The 26634-nt window shown below is 32.9% G+C and overlaps 1 long non-coding RNA gene across 1 annotated transcript in view; it reads left to right on the top strand.

Moving 5' to 3' along the window:
- The first annotated feature begins 422 nt into the window (after positions 1-422).
- Positions 423-26634, top strand: part of LOC134255038 (uncharacterized) — a 72531-nt gene continuing 46319 nt past the window's right edge. The window contains exons 1-2 of the long non-coding RNA XR_009989433.1: positions 423-482; positions 20672-20752. This is a non-coding gene — a long non-coding RNA (uncharacterized LOC134255038). The remainder of the gene's footprint in view (positions 483-20671; positions 20753-26634) is intronic.

Below are 26634 nucleotides of genomic sequence, written 5' to 3'. Positions count from 1 at the left end.
TGTAGTTTTTGTACTCTGAACCATTAGAATTGTGAGGGTGGAATTACCTTAAAACACAATGTAAAGACAGTTTTTCTTCACATAATGAACTTTTTACTTCAAGTAATGAAGTGCTGACATGATGAAAGGATGTATTTACTTCATGTTATGCAGTATTGACATGATGCTCATATATTCTTTCATCCTCTCATAAAAAGTAAAGTTATGTTCAAATCATGTACTGATAAATTGACATAAATGCCTAGTTGCAAGCAATAAGGCAGTGATGGCATTCTATACTGAATACTTTAAGACACCAACTTGTTAACAGCACGGCGTATTTCATACAAGTTACGAACCCACATTGCATGACTTAAACTGTAGCATAAGCGCCTTCAGTATAAATCCACTTCCATTATCAAATTACCGTACTGCAAGGTATTTAAAGCACAGCGATTCTCAGAGAAATCTGTTTTAATCATTGTTTCGGAGCATCAATCACGGTAAGATAGTTTTCTTACATATCATTTTAAACTTCGCTTAATATAAAAGTAACATAATAATAAAATAAAATCATAATACTAAAAGACACAATTTTGACATATTGTTTCACGTAACAAAATATTATATTCTAATTTTTCTAAGCATAAAACATACAAGTATATTTCCAAGAATTAATTTTTTTAACATTCCGTTTTCGTAATTTTCAACTAGATCGGACCTCGTTAAAATATTGTGGTTGCGTGGATTGTGCGTCACAATAAAAGAGATGTCGCTTTTTCACTATCATCTTTGCGGAGAGTGTTTCTTAGTATAGTAGTAGGAATGATAAAAGATTCTCCGGATAATGTTTTTGGGGATATGATTTAAATTCATCTAACCTTTTTAAGCGTAAAGTTGTATCGGTTACTATTGTGCATATGCGTCTTGCCATGTTGTATGGAATATTACGCTTAGCATGTGATGGGGGACATGAATAGAAATCCAAATATTGGTGTTTCTATATCTGTTTCTATGCAGTACATGTAATAATTTTGTCTGTCACTCATCTCCATATCTCCATAGTGAACTGAATTGATTCCTGTAATTGATTAGTTACCGTATGTAATTTTTTTTAAATCGTCTTTAGTTTTATTCAAAAAAATAAAAATATCATCAAGGTACCTTTTTCAGTTTTGGCGAATGTATTGTACAAAAGTTTCGTCACAAATTTCCGGAAGTTTATCATATAGTTTATCATATAGTTTTTCTTCCAAGTAACCCAAAACTAGGGTGGCATAAGTTGGAACCACTTTGGAACCCATAGTTGTGCCCTTGATTTGAAGGATAAATTGCTCATCAAAATGAAAATAGTTATTTTCTAAAACTACTTGAAGGGCTTCAAGAATAAATTCTTTAGAGAATCTTTCATTTGTTTCTGTCAGATATTTCTCCATCCAAAATTTCACAGCTTCAAGTCCCAAGTAACGTGGGATGTTGGTGTAAAGACTATTAACATCTAAACTTACAAGAAGCGTGTTATGTTGTACTTCCTCTGGAATGTAATTAAGGAAATCTAAATCATCACGGATGAAACTGTCCTTTTTTGCACAATGGTTTGTGAATCAAATCAAGTAGATTGATCAATCTTTGTGTAAATTAGGATGGTCCTGAAATTATGGATTGGAGTTTTAAAATCGAGGATTTTGGAATTTTTATATATGTATTTTCAATTTTTTTAATATTTTCCTGGATTTCCTTCGATTTGTGAATTTTTGGTAGACCGTAGAAATTGCTGGTTTTAACTTCAAAATTTGTTAGATAATCTATTTCATTTTTAGTAAACTCAACAGCAATTTTTTTCGTAAACCGTTCAATTCTACGCATTGTTTGGCGGTCTCCATTTTGGTCAAGTTTTTTTAAAAAATTGATCATCTTGAAGTTGACTTATTTCCATTTCCTTGTAATATTAATGGTCTCTATCTATTATAACTATTGCACCTCCTTTGTCCGCTTCTTTAATAATGATGGACGAATCTTCACTAAAATCTTTTAAAGCATTTTGTTTCTTTCTTGAAATGTTTGATTTCACATTGTTTTCCACTAAATGAGTATCCGCTGAATTTTTTCAGACGCATTATGTAATCTTCAAGTTGTTTATTTCTATTTGGTAGCGGTTTAAAACCTTTTTTTCTAACTAAAGATTCGTCGTTTTCCGTTTCATTTTGAAAAAAAAAATTCTCTCAAACGCAGTTTTCGGCAAAATTCCTCCATGTCATTTTTAAGGTCAACGTCATCTTTTTTAGGGGTCGGCGTAAATTTTAACCCACGTTCAAAAATTGCTATCTCCTCACTTGTTAGCACTACTGAATTAAATATCCCATTAGATTCTAAATAAATCCCCTGTTGTCCCCCTGTCAGTTCCTGGCATTTTCCTTTCTCTCCCTGACATTCTCCTTTGATCCAATGTCGTTGTCCCTGCATTCCCTGTCCAGTCTCTGTCGTCCCCTGTCGATGTCTCTGCCTACCCTGTATACTCCCTGTCGTTCCCTGATATTCTCTGATCTCCCTGTCCAGTCCCTGTCGTGCAGATATGACCTGTGCATCAACGCTCCACTTTTTCGGGAATTTTGTTAAAAAAACCCTTGCTATCTTGTATGTAGCTCGGGACATTTTCACACAGATCTTTCAGGAGAATATCTATAGAATTATTCAGTCTATGTGTGAACACAAAGGGCCAGACACAAAAGCTTCGCAGTTTCAGATCTGTTGGTTGTGTAGTAACAATGTATGTATCGTTCTGTTACTCTATAGCTGTCTTGATATTATTGCATTTATGTATTTTAGGTAGTGCATAAAAGTAGTTTGTTTTCATTTCAAAGTTTGTTAAATAGTCAAGCTCATCTTTTTTTGATAATTATTGATGTTTTTTGCATAATTGTTCTAGATGTCATATGATTGTTTTATCAGGATTTTCAGGCATTTTCATGTAGAAATCATCATCAGCACTTAGTTGTTGAAGGACTATGGATTTATAGAATGTTTTGTCCATACAAAATATTGCTCCTCCTTTATCCGCATTTTTAAAAATAATTTCCGTCTCTTTTCGTAATTCCTCTGGAGCTTTTTAATGTTTTTTATCTTTTTATGTACAAATTTTTTTTTCACAGCTTTTTAGCTCACCTGAGCCAAAGCTCAAGTGAGCTTTTCTGATCACAATCCGTCCGTTGTCTGTCGTTGTAGTCGTTGTCGTCGTCGTTGTTGTTGTAAACTTTTCACATTTTCATCTTCTTCTCAAGAACCACTGGGCCAATTTCAACCAAACTTGGCACAAAGTATCCTTGGGTAACGGGGATTCAAGTTTGTTCAAATGAAGGGCCATGCCCTTTTCCAACGGGAGATAATAATGAATTTGTTAAAAATTAATGGCATTTTTTAAAAATCTTCTTCTCCACAACCGCTTGGCCAGGAAAGATGAAACTCATGTGGAATCATCCTCAGGTAGTGTAGATTCAAGTTTGTTCAAATGATGACCCCCAGGGCAAGGATGGGGCCAAAATGGCCGACCCAAATTTTTACAAGGGAATATATAGGATAAATCGTTAATAATCTTCTTCTCAAGAATCACTTGGCCAGGAAAGATGAAACTCATGTGGAATCATCCTCAGGTAGTGTAGATTTAAGTTTGTTCAAATGATGACCCCCGGGGCTAGGGTGGGACCAAAATGGCCGACCAAAATTTTACATAGGAAAATATTGGAAAAATCTTTTAAAAATCTTCTTCTCAAGAACCACTGGGCCAGGAAAGATGAAACTCATATAGAATCATCCTCAGGTAGTGTAGATTCAAGTTTGTTCAAATCATGACCCCCGAGACAAAGGTGGGACTAAAATGGCCGACCCTAGTTTTACATAGAAATATATAGGAAAAATCTTTAAAAACTTTCTTCTCCAGAACCACTGGGCCAGGAAATATGAAACTCATGTGGAATCATCTTCAGGTAGTGTAGATTCAAGTTTGTTCAAATGATGACCCACAGGGCAAGTTTGGGGCCAAAATGGCCGACCCAAGTTTTACATAGGAAAATAAAGGAAATATCTTTAGAAATCCTTCTCAAAAATCACTGGGCCAGGAAAGATGAAACTCATGTGGAATCATCCTCAGGTAGTGTAGATTCAAGTTTGTTCAAATCATGACCCCCGGGGCTAGGGTGGGGCCAAAATGGCCGACCCAAGTTTTACATAAGGATATATAAGGAAACCTTTAAAAACCTTTTTTTTTCAAGTACTTCAAAGCTATGATTAGTGATATTTATATGGAATCATCCTCAGGTAGTGTAGATTGTAGTTTTTTCAAATGATGAACACCTGGAGGGGGGATTAAATTCAATCCCGATGTGCTCAGGTGAGCGCTGTGGCCCCTGGGCCTCTTGTTTGTTTAGAAAAGACGATTTGTGGATTTCAGAACATCTATATAGTCAATTAAATCATTGTTACGTCCTTTTTGTATTGTGGTTCCTTTTTTATTTCTCACAATGCAATCGTCATTTATTATTAACCCGTCTAAAAATTTCTCTTTAACGTAGTTTTCTAAAGAATTCATCTACAGCTGTACATCCTTTTCTTGGTTTTGATTGCCGGGGTTGGGCGTTGGTGCAAATTTTAAGCCCTGTTCTTATAATTCTTTTTCCTCTTGAGTTAACATCTTGCTTGAAATATTAATGATTTTTGGGTCCACTTTATTTATGCCCAGCTTTTCCACCGATATATCTGAATTTTGCCCCCCCCCCCACAAAAAAGGATTACCTTGGTTGTGTATTTTGTTTTTTTGTTTTGTTTTCTTTATTGGCTTCACATGTATATAAAGCAAATTATATATATGTAATCTTCTGGGAAACACCATTCAGTGCGCCAAAAGACAGAACACATGTTATTTTGATTCTTTATCTTAAGGGAACTCACTATTCATTAACAAAGTAATTTGAATCTCGATCCCGATCAAAAATACACTTACATGTACAACTACCACACTCCTTCCCTCTTACATTTGATCCCCCTCAAAACTTTACTACCAATCAAATCAATCTTCAAATTAATTTTAGCCAGTCAATAACTTTATCAAGTCAATATAGCAAAGGTTCATTCTCTATAAGGCCATTTTCCGGCCTACGATAAAACCATTTTAAAATGTGATTTTATATTACCTTAATCATTCTTGTTCATGATTTTGATGTTTGTTTTTCAACATCGATCATCTAAGTCACGTGATTTAGAGATAAAAAATGGCCGTCAGTGAAAGAAAAATTGAGGGTAGGTGTATTTAAATCAAGCTTTTATGCATGTTTCTGGATGTAAATAATCAAAAATTGTTTATTTATGTCGGAAATACATCAGACCAAAGTAATAAATTCAAAGATTTTTTGAATTTAAGGTTTAAGATACTTTTTATGACAAGAATTCCCATGCATCCACATTTTGCATATTTTGAACGTAAATCTTTACAAAATTCACACTGAATACTGCTGAAAAAGTTTGATTTGCAATTTATTGAAAAGTATTATATCATATATAATTATATTGTAATTGTATATCATTTCTATAGATGTGGTACTTATTTTACGCATAAAATAACCATGTTAGAAATGAGGTTTCTAATGTTCTTTTGAGCTCTAAGAGTTATGTATCAAATGTTGAAAGAACTGAATGGATTTTGATTGTGATTAAATAAAACTGAAGTAGTAATTAAGAAAAGAAATTCAACAATTGCCAAAAATAAAGAATTAACAGCATAAGAATATCAGTACAAGTACATGTTGACTATCCATACACATGTAAATAGTCAATACATATAGCAGTTGCATTAAAATATACATCTCTAAGCTAAATGAAATAACGTTGTGAAAAATGGCTTTGCTTTTATTTAATTACTCGTGTTGCCATTATATTCAATTAAAAATGCCATCTAAACTTTATGTATTTACATGCATAAAAGTTGAGACCCCCCCCCCCCCCCCCCTTTGGTCTAACGGCACAGCATAAAATGGAGCAGAATTTTAACAGTTCCTTCAACTGTGCATATCTGATTCTGAAGTTTTAATTTCGTATATACTAGTGTACGGACTTAAGAGTTCTACAACATCACAGGTACAAAATGGACCTTTGGGGTTTTATTCTCCTTTCCCACTCTTGAAACCTGTTTGGTTGAATTCAGCCTCTTTCCAAGTGCAGCGTCAAAAACTTGTTTAGCACGGATAGTGACAGTGCCATACCTTTAGTCATTAGCATTAAAATTAAATAACATCGGTCTTTTGGATATAATCTTCTTTTTAAAAAAAAAAAAAAAAAAAGGGGGCCCATCCCTTCGGTTATTGGTTATTAATGCAACTATGCATTTATAAACACTTGACCTTAAGTGGATGATTTCTTTATCTGATTGAAAAATCCTTAAATGGGGTAAAGCAACATTCAATTATATCGATCACATATTACATTTAGGAATCCCTCTCCTCTTTACCAGTTTATTTTCTAAGACAGGACTATCGTAACTTATATATCGATGATATCAAAGAAGTGTGATGAATAATAGATTGAGTCCTCTCATAATTAAGACCCATTTAACAAAATATGGATCACATGATACTCGTACGGAAGTGTCCATATAAACATTCCATATGTGTGTACCCATAGGAAAAAAGTCTATAACACAAATAATAAATGCATATTACCGCTTCAACAAAGATTCCTTTCATCATTTCTAGAACATATATAGTACTCATAAGGAAAAACAATTTAAAGAATATATGGAGTACTCATAATAAAATTCAAAGAAGTAGCATATATAGATATACTAACTATAACTATCATTATAAATATAAAAGATAACTCATATTCACACATTGTATTCTATAAAAAGTTTTTATTTCTTAATTTTTATCAGACATTTCAAAGAAACGTCACCACTTGTAATTTCATGACATCCAGTCTTCTCAGTCCTTTGATTTTTAGATTTTAAAGTAAAAAGTTCACATTTTTTTAGTAAATATGCATGGCTGATATAAATCTTCGTAAATCAACAGAAAATTGTACTCTAACCAAAAGTTTATAAAAAGAAATAATCTACATAAGCTGATATCCTTCTTTGTGAATAGTAAACTTTTTCAGAAAATATCGTAAAAATAAAGTGAAAAGTTTTTATTTAGGTGTCATAACCACCTTTATCCAAATTCATAATTTGGTAGTCACTTTTTATGTTTATAAGAAATGTACATGCAAATTTTGGTGTTGGTTAAAGGTGGTTATGACATGCATAGGAGTTATTTAACCACCCTCTTGTTTTTTCCCATTACTCTAATGCTAATACGGACCGATAGTACCTTACTTTTTGACCCTATATCATTAAAAATACTGAAAAATCATTAACCAACCAATATTTATCATTAAATTGGAACATAAGCCTAGTGATTCGTGCAATTTTTAAGGGAAGAAATACTATTTGAAAATTTGAAGTCATTGTAGGCCGAAAAACGGCCTTATAGAGAATGATCCTTTCAATTCAAAAGTAAGTATTTAAATTTTTGGTTGAATTTCGTTCACGTGCGGGATAACGCTTGACTGGTGTTATTGGAACGGGTATATTTTGATTGGACGGCGGAGAGTCAGCTGAAGAAATGGTTTGATTGTCACTCGGGTTTGGCGACTGGTTTTGAGCTCTGAAATGTGGAATGTGTTCAGGTGCATTTGACGGAGATGTTACACCTGCATGAATGAATGTAAAGTTGACATCTACAGTGGAGTCGAAGATTTCGATGTTCTGTTTTTTCCTGTGGAAGATTAGCTTTACAACTAAGCAAATGATCGCAAAGACAATACCGAGTCCATTTGCCAACCCTCACAAGATATGTCAGAGGTCCCATCACCTTGTGAACATTGCCTGGAATCCATTTCCATTTGCCAGCTTGAATAGTTGTTTTCACCTGTACTTTCTCCCCAGTGTGGAATTTTTTTTACTTGAAAGACTCCTCTGTCATGGTTTTGTTTAATTTTCTGCTGATAATTTTACACTCGTTTTCCAGTGCAAGGTTTTATTACAGACAGGTTGGTTCTAAGCTGCCTCCGCAGCACAGTTAAGGTTACAGTAAAGAGGCGGGGCCTAATTTGTACGGGAAATGTTTACTATGACGTCACACGTAATATAGGGTCTTCAAAATACCACAAAATGAAATTATTTGCTATTTCAAACAGCTGGATAGCTGTATACTACATACAAACTTACTATTACATGCAGTTTTGTCGTTTGTTAAATCCCACACAACAGTATATAAACGATGCATCGATCGCAATGCACTTGTCAATGTGACATCATCTCGCAAAAATGACGCAGTTTGTACACAGTGAAAGGCTGATCAAGTCACATTTTGTACAATTAAAAATGTCTTTTGTTCTCAAATAAAATATTATTTGCAGTAAAATAAAAAGCCGTTAACTTGGATCTGATGTCTATTTTAGTATTTTATTTATAAACTGTACGTGCATTCTCCAGACAAGCGATAATGTCGTGTGTTTGTATGCAGATTCATTGGAAAAGTAATGGATGGGACCTAATAAATCAATTTATTGCAAGGGCATACCCTCCATGTATCTTGTCAAAATTTTATACATAAACTCAAGAAGCATTAAGATATTTGAAAAGTGCTGCGAACTTCTTGAAATTTTGCAAATAGATTAATTATAGCTATATTTAATGTAGTTGACCAGCAAAATATTCAACCTGCCGTCCAACAAATTAAATTTTACCAATTAAAAAAAGGAATCTATATAGGTTCGCAGCACTTTTCACAAACTACATATAGTGTTGAAAATTATTATAAAATAAACTAAGATTTTTAACTTGGTTATGCCCTTGCAATATTGAAATTTGTAGATGACCTCTAAACTGCAAGTAAAATTGCCAAAGTCATGTGACGTCGACATCACATGACAAGTCTAAATAAAAAATCTAAATGTCCCCAACATGTAGATTTAAACCACATTTCATTTTTTTGATATCAGTGAATTCCTAAAAAGAATCGCCCATCCTAATAAAGTATGTATTTTTATCTTTAAAAATCGTCGATATTTCCATTTGTAACCTTAACTGTGCTGCGTCTTTAGGAAAAGCTCTGCATGCAGGAGCAACTCCTGTGGTAGTTTATAGTGTTTTCTTGTATTTAAGAAGTAGGTCAGCCAATTTATGTTCGAGGGAGTGCGGATTCCCATCAGCTTCCTTACATTGCATTGCCTTTTTAACAATCTGCGCACCTCTCTCAGCAAATCCGTTTAACTGTGGATGGTAAGGTAGTACCAATTTGTGCTTTATTCCGTTCAGTCGTGCAAACACCTTAAATTCACTTGATGTGAATTGTGTCTCGTTATCACTTACTATCTCTTCCGGTAGTCCTCTCGATGCAAACAGCATTCTGAGCTTGACAGTTGTCATTAAGCTTGTCATGGATCTTAATGGAATGTCGTCTATCCACTTAGAGTAGCTATCATTAACAATAGGTAAGGATTGACCCTTGTAGTCAGCATAATCAATATGTATGCTCTGAAATGGTCTCATAGCCCAGATCCAGGGATGCAGTGGTGCTGATTTTAGACTTTCTTACAGACATACATGATGGACAGTTTTCGACAACTTCCTCTTTGTCCTTATCTAGGTTTGGCCACTATAGATATCTACGCGCTAGTGACCTGCACATTCCCAAGTGTTCCTCATGAAGTTCTTCGAGTATGCGCTTTATCAAAGTCTTAGGAATCACAACTCGAATTCCCAATAACACAACTCTTTGCTCTACACTCAAAGATATCCTCCTCTCAAAGAATGGTTGAAGTTCTGGATCTGCATTGTGATTTGGCCATCCAGTTAAGGTAAGTTTATGTACCTTAGATAGCCCCGGATCCATCTTTGTTGCTTTATAAATGTCAGTGTTCGAAACTGGAAGTTCTATATCATCCAGTTCAGAGAAGTAGATTTCTTCATAATCTTCCTGTGCCTGGTTATCTGAAATAGGAAGTTTCGATAATGAATCACAGTTTCCATTTTCCTGTGATGCTCGATACTGTATTTGGTACTGGTATCCTGATAGTATGAGAGCCCATCTCTGCATTCTCTCAGCAGCTTAGGTTGGTACTCCATTCTTTGGTCCTAAAATAGTGACCAATGGCTTGTTGGCTTGTTATCTGTGATAAGAGTAAATGTCCTTTCATACAGGTATTTGTGGAATTTTTCCACCCCAAATATGATGGACAACGCTTCTTTTTTCCACTTGTGCATAGTTACGTTCACTGGAATTCAAAGTCCTTGAAGCAAAGGCAATGAGCCTCTCTGATCCAGCATCCATAATGTGAGACACTACAGTTCCAAGGTCATATGCCGGAGAATCACATGCTATACGAAGAAGTTTGTTCATATCATAAAAAAACTAACAGTTTTCCTTTCGTAATCATCTGTTTGCCGTCCTCGAAACTCTCTTCACACTTGTCTGTCCATGACCAATTTTCCCCTTTTTTCAGTAATTGGTGTAAAGGATGTAGCACAGTACTTAAATTTGGTAAGAATGATCCATAATAGTTCAAGAGTCTTAAGTATGCATTTACTACCTTTACATCCTTGGAGCATCACGTGTTGCAGCAATTTTCTCATCTGTAGGATGCATCCCCTGTTTGTCCACAAAAATCCCATGTATATCACTTGATCAGCCATGAAGATACATTTGTGCTCTCGCAGACGGTGAAACACTTCTTGGATGGTCTTGACATGAGAATCATCATCTGGAGTTATGATCAGGATATCATCAATGCGGCATACTACATACGGAAGTCCGCTTAAAATCTTGTTAATTACTCCTTGGAAAATGGCACTAGATAAACACACCCCGTAGGCTAGTCTTCTATAACGATAAAGTCTTAAGTGGGTATTCACTGTGAGATACTCTTTCGAGTCACTACTCAGCTCCAACTGAGAATATGCCTGACGCAAATCAAGTTTTGTTAACTTCTCTCCTCCTGCTAGAGTCGCAAACATATCATCCGTTTTAGATAAAGGATACTGTTCTTCGCTGATGACACGATTTACAGCGACTTTGTAGTCACCACAAAGTCTCACGGATTTACCTGGTTTTGGGACCACCACTATCGGCGCGGCCTACTCACTTGTTTTTACAGGATAAATCACTCCTCTTTCTTCGAGCTTCTTCAAATTCTTCAAATCACCACTCTTTCCTTGAGGGCATAGGGGGCTGGAAGGGCCTTGGAAAAATTGGTTGGCACTGTTCTTTGATTCTAATCTGAGCCTTGAAGTTTTTTATTGGATCTGAATTCTCGAATAAATCCTCATACTCCTTACGTAAGGTATCTACCGATCCACTTTTCACTGAGAAAATGTTTTCATAATTCAGTTTGATCCTTGACAACAGATCTCTTCCTAGAAGACAGGACTGGTTTCCTTGAACTGTAAGAAGTAACATTCGAGGCACACATCGTTCACCATACTTGGCAGTCACATCAAATTCACCTAGAATTGCAATTTACTCCTTGGTATAGGATTAAAGCGATGCTGATGATATCTTGAGCTCATACTCAGATTCTACGTCTGTAGACTGCTTCATTCACTATTGTTCTCATACTGCCTGTGTCGATCTGAAACTTCACAAGTTTGTCTCCTAGCTCTAGGTCAACCGAACAGTCCTTTGTTTGCTTGATGTTTCTGTGTTGAAAACAGAGTATATACTATGTTCTTTATGATGATATTCATCACTGTGATCAAATTTTGAGTACTCATTCACATATAGAATAGATTTTCCATTAAACTTTGGATTACCCTTTTCATGTGTGCATTTCTTTGCCAAATGTCCAATCTTATCACATTTGAAACACTTTGTGTTCGTAAATTCACATGTATCTGCATCATGTTTTCCCCCCACAAACAAAAACACTGTCTTACTGTCACAATGGGCTTCGCTTTTTTTTCTGTCCCTCTAATGATTTGGCTTTGATTTCAAATAATGAACTGGTGTAGAATTACCGGTGAATGACAAAGTATACTTTTCCGCAGTTTACATTCCTGTAGCCATCTGTATTGCTTTTTTTTTCAAAAGTGAGGTCTGCCTCGGACAGTAATTTCTTTTGAATTTCTTCAGATCTTAGTTTACAAACAAGTCTGTCTCTCAGCACTTCCTTTAAAAAGTCCCAAAATTCACAATATTTTGATAAGTTCTTCAACTCGCACATATACTCATTTGCTGTCTCGTCTTCTCTCTGTTTTCTCTTGTTGAATTTGAAGCGTTCGGAAATCACTCAAGGTTTTACTTTGAGTAGTCTGTGAGAGTTTTTACTATGTCTTGAAAGGACTTTTCTTTCAGCAAAGCAGGCTGAAGTAGATTCTTTAGGACACCATACTTCGTTGGTCCAATTTCCGACAGAAAAACTGCTACATGTACCATTTTCTCTCTTTTTTTTTTCTTCATTTGCTTCAAAATACTGCTTCATCCTCTCCATGTAGTTCACAAATGTCTCCTTACCGTCGATGAATTCTCCGAGTTTCCCGATATGCGCCATTTTTGTTTATGCACAAATGTCTCCGACACCTTTATGCCTCGAAATATCCACCTCGTCGCCACAGTAATATCCTGGGAAACACCATTCAATGCGCCAAAAGACAGAACACGTATTATTTTAATTCTTTATCTAAAGGCAACTTACTGTGCATTGACAAAATAATTTGAATTTCGATCCCGATCACAAATACAATAACATGTTCAAATACTACAATATATATAAGTAAAACATGATTGCGCCCATGTGAAAAGGGTCCTTATGGCAATTTTTATGCATTTTGAGTTTTTCACGTATTCTGATAGAGTAAGGTTAGAAGTTGTCAAATATGAATTTTTATGGTCCTACGTCTACTCTAAGTAGGTTTTTTCTTTACTTTTATCAAATATACTTTAACAGGTTAATAATGACGTCATGTTTTTCAACAACGTAAAACGTTTTCAGAGTGAACGTTAAATGATTTTCTTCTGTAATTTTACTAAGGTGATTAATAGTTGTGAAATAATTGATATTTTCCCATGCACATTATTTTTATCTCATTGTCTCTTAATTATTAATAATTATTTAATAGTTATATATATTATGGATTTATCAGTGGTGTATAGTATTATGAGTGAGTGTTTGTTTTACATTTCACTTTTCTATGACACCAGGGGGAAACCTGAACAGCGGGCAACATGCATTCATTTTTTTTTAAACAATTATTTTCTCATACAAAATATTTACTGGTAATCCATGCAAGAGTCATTTGATAAGCCTGTAGAATTCATTCGAAAATTATTTTAATTTAAACATTGCTCTCGATAGGTCAAGATTTCAGTATTTACGATATATTTTTATTCACCATATATGTCAAAATTATTTTTCTTTTTAAATTACAACATTACGCTACTTTAATGCTACTGCGAAGTGAAAATTTATTGATTGTTCTTTCTTTCTAAATTTTATATAAAGACAGAAAATTGTGAAGTGTGGTACATGTAACATGTAATTACGATACACAATAGGCAGTAAATAAAAAGGAAATTCGGTTGATTCACTGCATCTATAAGGTTGTCGGTCTGCATTGGGTCAATAATGACCCTGCTTTTTTGAAAATATAAAGGATACACGAAATATTTTTCAGTCTAGCAGTAAAAATATTTTAATATTAACCAATCAAAAGGTGAAAATTTTACAAACAAATGAATGAGTTATAATCCGCAATCATTTACACTATAGATAAACCCAGGATTAACATTTGTAGGATTATGTGTATGTTGGTGAAGGGGGGGGGGTAAAAAATCTCAATAGCTGAAACTTACAATTATTGTGAACACGAGTTAAAATAAATGAAAAAAATTTTTTTTTTACTTCAAAAGTTTTAGGTGCACCCCGTACCATTAAACCCTACAACTTGCAGATTCACTTTTTTATTTAGGTTTGAAATAATGCTGCCTATTATTCTTCATTTTATATTTGTATACCTCTAATTCTGAGCATTGCCATTTTCAAAATCGCACAGCGATCATAAACATTATGAGCCTGGAACTGAATTGCTATGAATTCAGTATTGTTAATCATGTATATAATGATACCCTAAAAGTAAAAAAAAGATCTGGTTTTATTTTATGAAATGGATGGTTTCAGAAGCACACCCATTGAATTAAATTAAAGATGCCATTTACGGTTAACATGAATATGTATAACTTTTGTTGGGGTAGGGGTGGGTTAAAGATTAATAACATGTAATTGTTTATGCCTAAATATACAGTCAGTTGAATATGACTGTTTTGTATAATATATTTCCTGACAATTGTCTGTGAACTGGCTGAGCTTTGAAATGTCAGATTTTTGTAGGGATGTAAACATCTTAGAAAATCATCATATTATTTACGACCTAATTAAAAAAAATATCCTTCATTGTAATGTTGTTTTCTAATTGTTTTAAAGAGTATGAATTCCATTCTGGTCCCGTGCCCAGGGACATAGCGGGGGGGGGGGGCAGGGGGGGCTTGGCCCTTCACTTTTTTCCCCAACCTTACAATTTACTTATACTATAGGAATTGATAATTGAAAGTTTGGTTGCCCCCCCCCCATTATTAGTTATGCACGGAAAACGTAGTATAAAAATTAATACTGAAAAAAGTTAGCCTCTAACCCACCCTCCCCAAGAAATAGGATTTTAGACTTTGTGCAACATTAACCTTTTTTTTTGCTTGTCAACTTTTTCAGGGAAGTAAAAAAAATTCTCTGGCTGCCCCCCCCCCCCCTTTCAAAAATGATGCTACGTGCCTGGTGCCAGAAGCTTGGATATGCTAAGCCAGAGTCTTGTAAAGCCTACATGTTACGAAAATATTATAAGGACACCCCCACCCTCATCCCCTGCACTGCAGCCAAAATAAAACAAAATGCAAGCATATTGTTGCGGTTTTATGTCATGTATTTTCAGCATTGAATTTTATTTTCTGTTAGCATTTACATGTAGAAATAAAACCTGACCCTGAACTTATAAAGATTCTTTTATCAACCAAAACAAATAAATAATTTTTGAGCATAATTAATAATATTAATCCATAATTTGATGGCAGGTTGAACAGTATATTACTCCACACTGATAACTGCAATGAGATTATAAGTTCAGTGGTGATTGAGTTTTTAGCATGATAATTGATCTGTTAAGAGACATTCAATGCTGATCGAGCTTTTATGAAAGACAAAGTTCGGCATGGCTTAAAGAATTAATTTGCAGATAATGCTTAAAACATTTGAACTCCGTATGAAAAAAAAAACAACAACACGTAAGTACCAAAGAGTTACATGTATATTAAATTTGGAGATCTTGAAAATAAATAGCTATACATGTACATATAGTTTAGAGAACAAAAATGATATTTTCTTTCATTTATTATTTCATTTGTTTTGAAAACTCATCTTTTTCAATAGAGTTTCACATTTCTCATTATTAGATAAAAAGATTCAATATAAATATTTTTATCTACCCTACATCCTATCTCTCTCTCTCTCTCTCTCTCTCTCTCTCTCTCTCTCTCTCTCTCTCTCTCTCATCAGATTTACTTGACCAGCTCTATTTAAGTTAAAACATTTAGAACATTTTTTTTTTCATTCGGATGTTTTTTGCTTGTTTTAATTTCTCTAAATTGAAGTGTCTTTGTGCAACAAGAATATAAGACAAAACAACATTTTTAAATTTTAATTTATTTAATCATGATCATAAGGTAGACACTCTACATGTTTATTATTTTTTAAAAATGGAATTTGTCATGAAATTATTTCATGCCAAAAAAGCTATAGATAAGAGATTTGAAAAAAAAAAATGAAGTCTGTTCAATTTTGCAGTTTTCTTTTTTCTTCTTCTTTGTTTTTCCTTTTTCTACATTAACCTTTTTTCCCTAAGTACAACAATATTTTTTTATTTAAAGATTCATAATTATGATGACGATTAAAAGTTTTTTATTTGGTCATAAAATATCTCTTTTATAATCCGGGAGAAAATTCATGCGAACATCCAGCTGAAATGTGAAAAAGTACGCAATTTAAATAATGAATGTCCCTGTCTGGTACCCCTGTTACATCGATTGTTGACATCAGAGTTATCTCTCCTATTTTTATTTATAGAAAATACAAATAATCTTAACTATCGTTCTTACACATTCTTGCTAGATTTAAAAAAAAACGTGGAAGATGTATGTTTAGTTTCAACATTTGTACAAACAATTTAACAACAGTTTAAGCAGTCTGCACCGATGAATCAATGTTTACATGTGATCGACGCGATCGCGATGTGTATTTGAGAGTTGTGGAGCGGATCTCAAAGAAGTAGGAAGACATTTTTCCTTTGCAATATTTTTTACGATATACCCTGTCTAAGATGTATTCTAAAAATTGTAAAAATATGTAAATAAAATTTATCTAGAGTGTAATTGAGGTTCAATATGCTATCAGAAAACACCTTGTCTACAGCTTCTATACATGCATTTAATTACGCATGTAGGAAAACTATTGGTATTATAGAAACGTATTTAATAATGTTTGTTAAGAAACCAGTTCTAAATGTTTTTATTTATATATATCTATTAAAATCAGTGGATTAGGAGATTCAGATATTGATTAAATTAAATTATACATGAAAATAAATTCCACATGTTGGAAACAGCTATAAAAACTCTGGATGCGTCAGACGTCAAAACACGTGGTTAAAAAAATATGCGTCGAAGTTCACCGTCAGTCTGCAACGTCACGTCTTTATGACGTTATTTCTCTGTTTTAGTGAAAATGCCATAAGGACCCTTTTCTCATGGGCGCAATCACATATGAACACACATACATATACACGGTAAATTTCGATAATTTCGTTTTTTACAACAGTACAAAATTTACTTGTAACCGTGAAAGTTTTTTTTTTTATATAGAAAAACAAAAGGGGGGGGGGGGGGGGTCAGCAGTAGTAGAAAAATGAATTCAAATATTTACAATCAAATAATTAAATCCTTAGAATTAGCACATAATTATATTCCGTGATAAAAATAGATGCTTTTTTCTAGGTACATCACAGATTCATTGTAAATGCCTATAATATTCTAGTATATGTCTACAACCTTGTAATAACAAAACTTTTTTCTGTAAGAATTCTATCTATAATCCTCTTTATTAGGATATCAATACTGAAATTTTGAAACACTTTTATATATACCAGCAAAAATAATCTTTTTTTATTATAAGTATTATCAAGTTTTGAAATTTACATGTATTCCTGTTCTCATAGTTACCAAAAAGTATTCCTAGTTTATCAAAATTACAATGAATCTTAATTTTTTCCAAAACCCATTCTTGAATCCTACATCATAAATCTTTTACTTTGAAATATTCTACAAACAAGAGGTCAACTGTTTTTATGTCACTTAAACAATATGTACAAGCTGGTGAATCAATCAACTTCAATCAAAAAAGGTAATAAGTTGTTGGAATAATTTTGTGTAATTTTTGAAATTGTAGCCAGTGAAATTTGGATTCCTGAGTAACTTTGAATGTTCAAATATTTTATACCAATCTGCTTCATCAAAGAAAACATTATGAAGCAGGAATTAAGGACCTCTTTCCAAAAAATTTTGTTAAATTTTTTGTTAAATTTAGAATGTAATCTGAGCCCCTTATCAACAAGCTTTCAATGTCTGTTTTTAGTTCAGATTTAAACAACTTTACCCATTTTGCATCTGAGTGAATCGGTCTTCTACCTCAACTTGATTTAAGTGCAAAAATAAATTCTGTATAATCTTCGAATTTCAATCCTCCATATCAGATTATTTAGTTTAGGTATATAAGCGCTTTAATTACTGTTAATCTGCCAATTGGGATAGGTTTCTTCATAATTCAACTACATAGTAGTTTTTTGATATCATTTGATTTGACATGTAATTTTATTCAAGCATTTCATCAAAATTAACTGAAAATATTATTACTGGCAAATCAAAAGTTAAATTGAATGAGAATGGTGAAAACTTCCTTTGAATATTTCTTACTTCCAATCCTAACCATTTTTGTTTTTAAGATGTTTATTTTTAAACTTGAAATATTTGAAAAAAAAATCTTGTTCTCGTAGAATACCATCCATATATGTAGGTCAACCATCTGAAATAAGAGATGTATCATCAGCATATTGTGAAAGTTTATATTATTCGCCTTCGATTATGTTGTCTTTAATGTCTTTTCTATTTCTAATTAGAATTCTAAGTATTTCTGCATGTAGCAAAAAGAGATACGGTGAAAATGGGTCGCCTTTTCTACAGTCTCTTTGAGAAAATATATAGTCTTAAATAACACCATTTTGTATAACACATGATTTAATACCATTGTAGTAAGTGTCAATCCATTTTAATGGATGATCCAAAGTTGAAAAAGATCGAAGTTTGATATATAAATTTCCATGAGATCGAAGCAAATGCTTTTTTCATAGACTATATGCATTAGTAAACCAGGTACTTGATTCAATTATGTTGATGCATCAAATCATATATCAATCTAATATTCTCCCCTATAAATCTACCTTTTATAAATCCGGTTTGATCTCTATTAATTAATGTATCTAATTTTGTTTTCAATCGTTCAGCAATACAACCTGAAGATATTTTATAAACTACATTTAAAAGACTAATAGGCCACCATTTTTTTTTTACTGCTTTGGTTTTCCCGATTTTGGGATACAAAGTATAATTCCACGTTTATTTGACTCAGTAAAATGTGATACATTATATGAATTGTTTATTGCTCTTGTATTAAAAGAGCCCATATCTTTTCAGAAAAATTTGAAGAACTCACAAGTAAATCTAACGAGGCCTGGAATTTTATCATTTTTCATTTGTTTTAGAAAATTTAGAACTTTAGAATTTTGTCACTGGTCCTTCAAGTCTATTTGATTCCTCTTTACTTAACTTGGAAATATCTTTATAAATTTTTAATTTTTCATGAATATTTTCAGATTCAACTTTTAACCCCATTTTTACAAAACCTTTGTTTCCTCTATAATATCTTTCTGAGAAGAAGCAAATGATCCATCATCTCTTTCAAATTTTGGAATTCGATTACTGATATGGTTTCTTGATTCTAAACTAATAAAATATTTTGATGGTTTTTCTCCTTCCTCAATCGACTTAACCTTTGACTTGATGCATTGCCCTTTGAACCTTATTTTTTTTTTTATTTCTTCTACTTCTGTTTGTTTTTCTGCAAGTTAATTTATTGACTGTTCTGTTAAATTTTGTTCCTATTCAAATATTTCTTTTTCTAATTGATTTTCTCTTTCATTTGTTTCCTTCTTTTTGTAAGTGGAATAAGAGATTTATTTTCCTCTTAAATTGCATTAGTAAAATATCAAGAAAAAGTTTATCACTAATAGTAAATTGAATATCATCATTATCTTTTAGGAACTCATTTAATTTACAACTTAACAAAACCGGTGAGTGATTAGAATGATAACTATTCTCATAAGTTATACAAGGACTCGTAGTGAACAAAGATTCGGTTATTAAGAAAAAGTCAATCCTAGCTTGTTTAATTGGGTTTTTTCGTCTCCATGTAATTTTTTTTTCAAGTTTTGGTTATTTTCAATATATACATCCTTTAGGTTTAAAGCATCAATACGTTTTAAAACTTCAAGTCTTGATTTTGGATTGTTTAAATTTTTGTAGTTCATGGAATCTAACTCTTTATCAAAAATTAAATAAAGGACAACTCCAATACCAATGTGTTGAGAAGAATTAATCCCCTCTATTTTACTAATTAAACTTAAAACAATGGGTCTATTACAATTTTGATTGTATATATTTATCAGTAGAAAGGTAAGTCTTCAACGAAAACATCTAAAGTAAGATAATTTCCTTCATTAGCCTTATACTCGCTGCAGATTTTTACTTCGCAGTTATTTAAAAGCAAAACAAAGTATATGAAATATCATCCGATACATTGAAAATAAATTCAAAACCTTTTCTTTTACTTATACTTTGTTTTGCTTTTAAATAACAGAATTTCTCGGGATCGATCGAAATTTGGAGAGCAGGGAAATAAGGGAATCAGCATCAACTACAATTCTACTTCGGAATTCTGAAAATTAATCAACGCACTCCATATTGTCACTTTAGTTTTACATGTACAATGTCTGTTGTTGAAATATAGATTTGAGCAATATTACCTGGAGGTTTTTAGGTTGTATTTTACTGATGATGAATTGATATTTTCCCAGTACTTTAGACATTTTCTCGATCCCTTACAATTTAGACAGAAGAATCTGCACTATAGTTAGCGACAAGAAAACAAGAGATGAACGTCTGAATGAATTTTAAAAAAATCTGCTTGAACATTAATATCCTCTCGGAATCATTGAAGCCGGGATGAAAAAGGTTACATAAATCTAAAGAGGAAAAGATTAATTTCCGAAAAAGTGACAAATCCGAAAAACAGGAATATAACCCCAGAGCTTCAGTGTATCATCTTATCAACATACTACAAACAGCTATAAGAAAATGTTTAAAGTACTGGAAAAATATAAACTCATCAACAGTAAAAGAAAACCAAAAAACCTTCCGAAGAATAAAGTGCAAATCTATTTTATTTTATCTAATAATTTCAGATCTACAGCAAGAAATTTGCAGTATACAATTGACCTTAACCCAATAGTTTAGACTAAGATAAGAAGACATGGCTAACTACGGTAGGTCTCTAAGGCTGTTCACTTGTTCTTATGCATTTTTCACAAACATTTTTCATAGATATTTTCTATCAAAAGACGAAAAATAATAAATTCTTCATATGGTTATTTATTACTTTAATAATATCATAAAAAGTTAGACTTTGTAATTCTGCATTATTTTTTTTTCTCTCTCAATATCACTCATATATCACAAACACATTTCGTGTTTCATTATGGTAAATATAATCATGTTACATTGTAAAATCTCTAAGCTTCAAATACTTATGCCAGTCCGCAATGCAGTTAAGGATTGATCGGAAAATTATATGGTAATGAGGTCATAATGAGGTTTGACGTCATTACAGATGCTCCGAACCAATTGATCCAAATAAGAAAATAAAGCTCAAAATAACTATTTACCGATATTTGCAAGGATTTCCCTAACAAAAAGTGGTATATTTAACTAAAGAAAACTATAGTTTACTTTAGTTAACTATAGTAAATCAGGCTCTCAAAGTTATCACTATAGTAAATCAAAGTTTTCAAAGTGTTCACAATAATGTCAAAGAGATCACTAGAGTAAATCAAAGTTTTTAAAGTTATCACTGTAGTAAATCAAAGTGTTTACCATAGTAAATCAAAGTTTCCATATTAACCGCCATGGTAAATCCAAGTTTTATAGTAACCAATCAAAGTGTCAAAGTGTTCACTTTAGTAAATCAAAGTGCCAAAGTGTTCACTAAAATAAATCACTATATGTATTACATCGCATATCTGGAAGTATGTCCATTAGATAGTCTGGTACTAAACTGTTATTCATAAAAAAATGTTTTTAATCTTGGTGTTTGTCTTCTACAACTAAGTAGTTCCTATTCAGTTTCAAAGTAAAATTAATTTGTAGAGGCTATTTATGTTGTTAAACCTGTGACTATTCGTTGAGTGTAAAGTTGCATTTTTTTTTTCAAATTTATCATTATCATTGTCTTGACAGCTGCCTCACACTACAGAGGCATAATCAAGGTGGTCTTATAAATGACCTACACGAACAATGAATAAACATCCATTGGTACAATAAATTGTTTTATATACAAAATTTTATATTTTTTATAATTTTCGACAATCTCCAATGCAGAGTTGTCGTTCATTCATCTCTCAGAAACCTCTGCAGTGGGCTCACGTAAAGATTTTTGACATGACGTATACAGTGGAGCCTCATTTAACCGGACGCTTTGGTTCCTAGTCAATTTGTCCGGATATGTGAAGCGCCCGGATACCTGAAATACCAGTTAAACAAGACATAATAACATTTTGAAATTCTGTTCTGATGAAAAAGCGTCCGGATATCTGAAAGTCCACTGTAAAACGTGATATTTGTAGGATTGTTTCAAATTCAATAAATATTCTGAATTTATTTAGTAAATGTCTATCTCAAATCTCAGACATAAGTATAGAAATTGAATTTAAAATGAATTTAACTATTATTCGTGTTTATCACTGTGATATACGCGAGCCAATGACAGAGGTGAATGTATGTAATGGATAGATGCCGAATACTGTTCTATATGTAAAATTATCAGACTATTTGAGGCCCGTTAGGGTCGAAAACTGTCTGATAATTTTACAAATAGAATAGTATGAGGCATATATCTTACTTAAAACATTGCCATTTAAATGTCCAAAAGTTACCCGGAGGAGTTCGATAATAACACAATGGGAGTTCAGGCTTCCATTGTTTTCTACCCGTCTAATAATAAAATAAAAGAAATGAAACAGTAAAAACAGTGAGTGAACTCTTGTTTCATCTCATCATTCATTCCATATCATGGCAGTCGTTTAACTAAGCCGCACAAGGGTCATGGCGGTGAAGGATTTTATTGGGGGTGGGGGGGGGGGTTATTTATAATGTGCATAAATTGACATTGATCCAGACATAATTTTGTAGGAAATTATTACTATCACCATATATGGAAAGAAAAATGCGGATTTTTTATTCTGAAGTTTTAGTTTATATCATGGAAATTCTCGGATTTTAAAAGTGCAGCCTATAAAATTAGGAGATTTGAAGATTCTTTCTCAGAAATGAATTAAAATTCGCTTATTCAAAGTGCTGAATCAAAATCACTGTCTTTTAAAAAGTGAAAAGTATTGATTTTGAGGAAGGTTTAAACTCAAAATGTTTTTTTCATGGATTTGCTTTTTAGAAGCAACCTAATCTCCTTGTGTTTGCTTTCCCTGAGTTTTTTGCCTAACACTTTTTGGGGTTTGTGGAAATACATGTATTTAACCTTTATTTCAATCTTCTTTTTGTTTTTTAAATACCGTCCGTTTTTTATATCACTGCCGTCCGATAACATATTTTCGGACTGGTAATTATTATTATCGGACGGCTACAGGTAAATTTTTAGACTGCAAGAACAAAGGCATGGCGTCACAGCAATGTTTTAAGAGCCGATTATAGAGAGTACTCTTTCGGATGCCCCTTGTATTTACGGGTAGATTTTATAGTTTGGACCAATCAAATGCAGTTATACATGTATGAATCACGTGGTTAATTTACGCTAGTCATTTTTTTTATAGGAGAAGAACCCACACAAATTTTCACCAAGTGACTTTTGTACTTTGCAGTGTTTCTGAATCGTTTTTGGCACAAACTTTTGCAGAACGTAATTTAATGTTAAATGATGGAATAAATTTGTGTTTTTAAGATGCGTATTTTAGCGAATTTGCATATATTTTGATGTAAAGAGAAAGCTGCGTCTTGTGTTGTTTACATCTAGCAATTCCTCCTAAAAATAAAAATACAACATTTTAAGGTCAAATGTCATTTTCATTCCTCTATCTACATAAAATGGCATATTCTAAATGAGATTTGCTTTATATACACCTTCTAGATTTCATGAAATCAAGTTACAGGTAGAGCCTACCTTAGACATCGATGTGTATCGCAAGGGGAAAAAAGTTTGAGTTAGGAAGGATAACTCCTATCTATAACCCGTTTCTTTGTTTTAGTGTAGCATATAAAAGAACATGAAAAAATTGGAAACATTTAAATTAAACATATTCACTATATATAATATCACCCATAAGCAGATATTGCCATTATTTAAGGTAATAAAACTACATCAAACATGCCTACCATTAAAATATATGACGTCTAAGGAAGAAAACTAAAAACAACAGGTGGGGTGGGGGGGGGGGGCAATAAAACACCAAATCATCACCACTTAAATATACTTAAAAATGAGCGCTAAAAATTGAGGTCTCTGTTCAAATATAATTCTGCATTAAAATATCTAACCATATTTTGCATTTTTTAATTAATGGGCAAACTGCGGTCAGACAGAAATACTTTTGTAAATATATACATTTGTGGTATCTCTCCATTATATAAACATACAGAGAGAAAATATCTTCAATTCTGTATAAAGTTTGTCAAAGGTCAGAGGTCAATATGTGACCTAATCACACGGCGCAATAATATCTAAGTGTATAAATCATAAAATGACCTACTCTACTTGCTAATTTTCATGTATAAAAATGAACAAAATAAGGAAGTAAAATGATAATTATTTTATTTACAATGTAAACAATTATTTCAAACAGATTTTTGGCTATCGATTGAACCTGTGTACATAGATAAAACTAGTCTTTGTTTACGATTTTCTTCACTTTTGTCATCTGCAGTCTCTAACGTACGTGCATCCTTTTTTTTAGGTAGACCTTTGGTTAAATTTTCATGATAAACTGTTATTTTATCTTTAAATTCTACTCACGATTAATGTGTAAATCTGTTGGAAAATATCATTGCAATCATGCCATGAACAGCTGCCAAACTCCTCGACGTTTTCGTATTTCAATGTCAAGCTGTCGCCATGCAGTGTCTCCGTGTTTATCAGTGTTTTACGATAAGTATGCCTTTAGTTACTGAAATCATAGAATGTTTTTGATCAAATTGCAAATTAACTGGCTCGGACAAGTGTCTCAATCCATCGGATCCATCCATCCCTTTCCGGCGACCGAAATTCCTCCAACTTTTTATCATCAAACGTCGGATGTGTTCCTTGTGTCTTTTCAGCATCGATTATGAATTTTCTTGAATAAAAATATTCCCAGACAACAATCTGTTCACTATAACTGATCACAAGAAGCCTTTCACGAAATATTCCCTTCGAAATAGATTCCTTAGCCTAATGAATTCGAAGCGTAACCGCCATGCAAACCGATTTACACCTTGCGTCATTTTTCAAATTCTACGACGGACGGTTAGTGCAATAATTTAAATTCGAAAATATTCAATTGTCTGTCTCAAATGTATATATAAGTAATAAATAACAAGTTTATAAACTTCAATGGGAATTGAAGTGGGTCGGTACGTGATCAAATCTTCGGCCTTCACAGGATTTGATCACGTGATCGACCCACTTCAATTCCCATTGAAGTTTATAAACTTGTTATTTATTTCTTAAATATTATTTTTTCTCTTTGACAATTCAAACACCTGCATTTAGAATTGAGTTTTCAAGTCGTAACATATAAAAACTGAAAAAGAATAGCTTTCTATAAACCTACAAAAATTATATTTACCTTGTTCGGACAATGCCATTCCCCAGGAAAGTATTACAAGCATAACTCACGACCCGATGTTTTGATTTTCTATTCCAAGAGCAATATCAACAATTCAGAACTTCCACTGATTTAGAATTATAGTTCGTTACCTCCCCCTAGCGGTCAGCAGAAATGCTGTTTCATCTATAAATAGACACTCGATGTAATCATCGCTGCGTGACGGGTAAAAGTGGTAATTCTTGGACACTCGATAATACAACGTTTGCGAGATTTTGTGTTGACAACACCTGAATATAACAATTTGAGACTTTAGCCTTTACAATTCTCTTTTGAATTTCGAGCGAGAGGAGGTACATTGTAAATCCATCTGGAAATTATCTAACAGCTCAAATTTGACGAACTTCGTGGATTAAGATGTTTGGGTTTGTTTTTTTTTTTACAAATCGGAAGCAATGACTTAATGTGATTCATCGATTCCAGTGAAAGAGATGCCATTAGAATAGCATCGTTTGCTTCTTTTTTGATCGTTGCGGAAAAGGTGAAAGTTGTGATTATTGGCCAAGTCCTCTTTAGGTCACCACAAGTTACAGATCCAGATTACAACAACAGAGTTAGAGAACTGACTGTCTTGTTAAAATTGATTTGTGTAAACTCGGACACAAACTTGAGGTTTGGCATGACTATGGATTCTGAAAGGATCCGAGTGTGCCCCACCTATCATTAGTTGGTGTCCATGTAAAGAATCCAAGAGAAAATGCCCGTTCCATGCAGAAATATGCCCAAAGCATCAAAAGTGAAATACTACATTGTACCTGCACCTTCATGCTCAGACAAGTTATGTAAAAATTTACACTGTTACCTATGCACCAATTTATTATATTTTCAAAAATTTAGGCTTTTTTGTTTTTGGCTTCAGCTAAAACATATTAATTACTTATATGCCCTGAACTTTTACCATGTTCTTATCATGGTCATGAAGTTCGTGTTTATTCAGATTATTAACTCGAATCATTTAAATTGATATATCAATTTTAATTAATTTACGTTATGAAGTTTATTCACATCAATCTTAAATTTGACAAACAATGGCACTGTAAGTCAAATTTTGTATCAAAAATTAAAGCCACATCATTTATGGTGAATACAATTACGGCAGATGCAAATTTACAATGGATTTTTACGCTGTGTCAATTATGGCGGATGCATTTTTATTTAAAAGAAGATTTTTACACCTTGTAAACTATGGTGTATTTGATTTTATAGTGCATTTTTACGCCATGTCAATTTAGACGAATGCATTTTTCAGGCATTTTATGTTATGTCTATGCAGCTGTGTA

The sequence above is a fragment of the Saccostrea cucullata genome, unplaced genomic scaffold (genome assembly GCF_032062105.1).
Source record: "Saccostrea cucullata isolate Sc308-1 unplaced genomic scaffold, CSIRO_AGI_Scuc_v1 ctg1700, whole genome shotgun sequence".
NCBI classification, from domain to species: domain Eukaryota; kingdom Metazoa; phylum Mollusca; class Bivalvia; order Ostreida; family Ostreidae; genus Saccostrea; species Saccostrea cuccullata.
The sequence above is the reverse complement of the archived record's forward strand: the minus strand, read 5'-3'. Positions and strand labels throughout refer to the sequence as shown.